At 40.8% G+C, this 4,370-nt stretch overlaps 1 long non-coding RNA gene across 1 annotated transcript; it reads left to right on the top strand.

Moving 5' to 3' along the window:
* Positions 1 to 1,020: 1,020 nt before the first annotated feature.
* On the top strand, positions 1,021 to 4,370 carry LOC131019866 (uncharacterized). The gene is made up of 3 exons (XR_009100511.1): positions 1,021 to 1,502; positions 3,416 to 3,478; positions 4,126 to 4,370. It is a non-coding gene; the product is annotated as an uncharacterized LOC131019866 (long non-coding RNA).

The following is a 4,370-nucleotide window of genomic DNA, read 5'->3' on the forward strand; positions in this document are numbered from 1 at the left end:
GAAGACTGAAAAATGAACTAATAAAATTAAAGACTGATAAAAATATGGAATCCCAAAACCTCTGAATCTAACCCACGGAATGATTTAGGCGAACGGGTCCCTAAACCCCAATGTGAAGTTGACGCAGCAACTCGGGGACGATGAATGACACGCGACGAGGGATGGTTGACTCGCCGTTACGCCGGATAAATGAACTCTCTTGGAATATACAAGAGAAAATTCGAAACTCTCAAGGAGAAGTGATAACTCACGAAATTTGATATAAAATTGGTTGATAATTCATTCATAACAAGAGGCCTATATATAGGCAACAATAAAGAGACCTAGTCTAATAAGGAAACAACTAAACCTAATCTAAACCTTAATTTTCGTCCATCATAAAGACTACAAATAAGGTATGCGAAAACCTAACCAAACTAGGAGAATAAACATGGAAAATAACTCCTAATCTAATAAGGAAACATATCCTTAGTCAAAACAAGGTATAAAACTCAAAATTGACTCAACTAAGAGGCCTAATTTCAGCCACCCTAACATAACCCACGAAAATGATAAGATAAAACAAAATAAAAGACTCTATTAAATCAGCCCACATATGCAACGTAACTTGGGCCTTGTAGTAGCCCGCTCTTTTAATTATGATTAAAATTAGTAAATGCAAATTTTTTTTAAATGAATCCAGTTTATGGTCCTGATTTTTTTTTATCAGAACGGAGTTATTATTTTAGCTTTATATTTTTTTTAACGTATGAGAAAAACGCGACGAGGATTATTGAGCCATTCAATAATTATTATTTCCAAGTTATAACTGACTTAGCAAAGTCATGTTATTTATTAATCGAGAAACAGAAGCAGTTATATTTTACTAGTACTACTAGAAGTCGAGGAATTATTCCGACTGCAACGCAGATTAAATCTACGGATTTAATTTAAGTTATATTACAGTTTATTAAGTTAGCAGGCAAGGAAAAAGATATCAAGCAAGATACAGAAATGCGATGATTGAAAATCGAAGCCAGTATTTATTTACAGTTCACAGATTACAGGCTAGTTCCCAGCTTGGGGAAAATCGTTTAGTATATTACAAAAGCAAAAGCTCTTCAATCAATTAAAGTTTAAATACAATTATTATTTCAATCTTTTGTAAATGATGTACACGTCTTTGCTCCCCACCTCTCCACTCCACTTCTCCACTCCACCAACTTCCCCACCACACTCAACTATCAGCCACCACCCTTTTTCTCCACCAAACTTTCCACTTATTTCCTTCCCCACCACACGCAATAATGCAATACTCACTCTCAGCTCATTCACAGAGTACCAAAGAACAATCCCAGCTTGTTCCTGCCAAGTTCTCAAGGTAAGCTTGCCTTAATGTTTCCACCTTTCTTCCATTTGCAACCTGCATTTATTGAAAGAAACAAGTATGATTTATTTCAGAGCTATTCCAGTTCTTTTAACTCAACATCACAGCAGCCAACCAAGCCCAAAACATTCGCAAGGTAATTCACAATCTCAAATATCATTTCAGTAAACATTCATATTAAAGCATGGGCATGATCAGTTCAATCATAGAAGACCTTATAGTATCTTGAACTTAGTAATTACGCCAACTACGCTTTTATGAGCAAGTGACAATTCATATGAAGTTTTAAACGACCATAATTTGAGATGTAAGCAAAACAAGAAGATTTCACCTTGCTTGTCTGATTAAGAATCGATTAAATGGATTGAGAGGGAGTTACTTAGCTTTAAAGGAGGGAAGGGCCGGCTGCCCAAGGGGCAGCGAACCACCTACTGCCGAACGGGAAAAGAAGATGGCGACGGCAAACACTTACTGCTCCATTACTCCGGCAACAGCAGCGGATCGGCGGGCCTTCACCTGCCGCCGGGAGGAACGTAGCAGCAACGACGCAGACCGGTTTTGAGCAGCAGGAGTCGATCGATTATTAAGGGAGAAAATCAGTTTGAACTTCAGGGAAAGAGTTAGGGCTTTGCTTCTCTTTCATGGTTGAGACGAGAGGAGAGGCGAGTACGACCATCGCCGGCTGACTCGCCGGATTCGAGACAAGGGCGTGACAGCAGCGGCGACTCCCCAGAAATTCAGGGCGTCGGAGCTGGATAATCACTGAGGCCAACTGGAACCATGGCCGAGAGAGAACGGCCGGCGTCGTGGCCCGGAGCAGCAAACGCTCGAACTGGGCGATTTCCCCTTTTCTGAGATCTAGGGCTCGACTGATTTCTGCGCGGAGAGGCGATTTCCGGCCAAGAAAAGAGCACGGCGCCGGGGTTGGACGCGTCGCCGGTCGAAGCTGACCGGAGCAGATAACAGTTGAACGGCCGGAGGAAGTACAGCCGACCAGAATTGACCGAGAGGAGAGAAGGCTGATCGGCACTTGAGAAAGAGGGAGAGTATCGGCTCCTTGAGAGAGAAAAGAGAGAGGACCGATAGTTTGAGAGAGAGAGAGTTGGGCTTGATGCTATTTTAATTAAGTTTGGGCTTTTCTATTTGGGCCTCACCTTTTAATTGTTGTGGGCCAAAGACTTTTAAGTTCGGGCTTGATTTTAATTGCTTGGGCTTTCACAGTTAAATTCGAATTGGGCCAGTCTTTTATTTAATTGGCCCTTCTCATTAATTCTATTAGGCTCGATTTAATTAAGGAGTTGGGCTGATGCATATTTTATGATGGGCTATTATTCTAGTCCCATTTATATTTCGTTGGGCCAGTTTAATTCATCATTTTGGCCGATTAAATTGCCTTTTTGGGCTAAGATTAATTCTTTTCAGTCCACATTAATTATTATTTGGACCCCTATTTTAATTGTTTTGGGTCGAAGACTTTTTAAGTTGGGCTTTAATTCTTTTAAAGCTTGAGCTGAAGTTACTCCTTTGAGCTAAGCCTAGCAGTATCAATTTTTGATGGAGCCCAATTATTTATCAGTAATGAGCCGCCCAGTTTATTAATTAATGTTTTTGGACTTCCGACTTTAAAGCAAGCCATTATTGTTTATTTCATTTAAGCCACTGGTTTATTTAATTAATTGGCTACTCTCTTTTGAGCCTATTAATTATTTGAGGTTACGCTAGTAATGATGCTTCTATCGAAAAGCCCGATAATTTCTACAAGGTCACACCTCGTTTAAAGCCGAGTTAGTCCTTTTTCAATCAAGTACAAATGCGAGGTTTATTTCACGACTAGAATATTCCGATGAGGAAGGAAGAATCACAGTTTTATTCGACCGCGCTAGACGAGAATTAGCTAAATCTATTAACGAGGATTAATAGTAGAATTCCCGATTATCGCTCAGAGTATTAGTTCATGCATACCAGATTCATGCATAGTTAAATTACGCTTTCTCATTAATTAAGAATTTTCCTCGAGGCAATGTCTTATTTTATATTCTCGTGATTAAGGTCAAGCGCGAGAGTAAGAACTACACAAGGAGTTAGAGTACCTTAGCAAAACTTTGCTATCAGGTGGGCAATTTCTTCCGCGTAAATAAAATGCTATGCAAGTGTTATGCTTTAAAATGCAAATTGGATCTTCAAGTGTGGTATGCTTTATTACGCTTAAATGAGTTAAGCTTTATTATGCTGTACGCTAAATGATTTACGCTTGATTACGCTTATTTACGCTTGAATGCTTTACGCTGATAAGTTTATGCTTATGATTGATGCTTGCGTCTGTTGGGGGAGGCCTCCCTCAACAGTACGATGCCGTGTCCGCTGAGGAGGGCCTTCCTCACGGCGCGATGCCCGTGTTCGCTGAGGGAGGCCTCCCTAGCGGCGCGATGCCAGTATGCCAGTGTTACAGCGTCTATTGGGGGAGGCCTCCCTCAATAGTACGATGCCGTGACCGCTGAGGGAGGCCCCCTTCACGGCGCGATGCCCGTGTTCGTTGGGGAAGGCCTTCTCCACGACACGATGAGTATTTATGATTGTTAATGATGATGAATGCGCTCATGCTGTTTATGAATATAGAAATGTTTAATGAGCAAAGGATTTGAAAGAAACTTATGCCTCTTATGCGAAGTTGTGTTTTGTTGTTGATATTATGTTATATGCTTGGCACTGCCCACTGAGTACTCTTGTACTCAGCCCTTCGTATGTTTATGTTTGTGCAGGTTGAGTTGTGATGGGCGATGAAGTGTTGCTGAGTGGAGTTTTTGTCGAACCTAAAGTAGGCTCAGAAAGGATACATGTCTTCATACATGTATCTCAGTTATGCATTCCGCTATAATCACTGATTATTTCAGTTACGCCTTCCGTTGCAAACTCTGATAATGTTTTAGCCAAGCCCCTAACGATGCCTTTTTCCTTTTAAGGAATATAACGCTTATACAAGTTCGTTGAGTACCCTTTTTATGCG

Source organism: Salvia miltiorrhiza, chromosome 4 (assembly GCF_028751815.1).
Source record: "Salvia miltiorrhiza cultivar Shanhuang (shh) chromosome 4, IMPLAD_Smil_shh, whole genome shotgun sequence".
Taxonomy (NCBI): Eukaryota; Viridiplantae; Streptophyta; class Magnoliopsida; order Lamiales; family Lamiaceae; genus Salvia; species Salvia miltiorrhiza.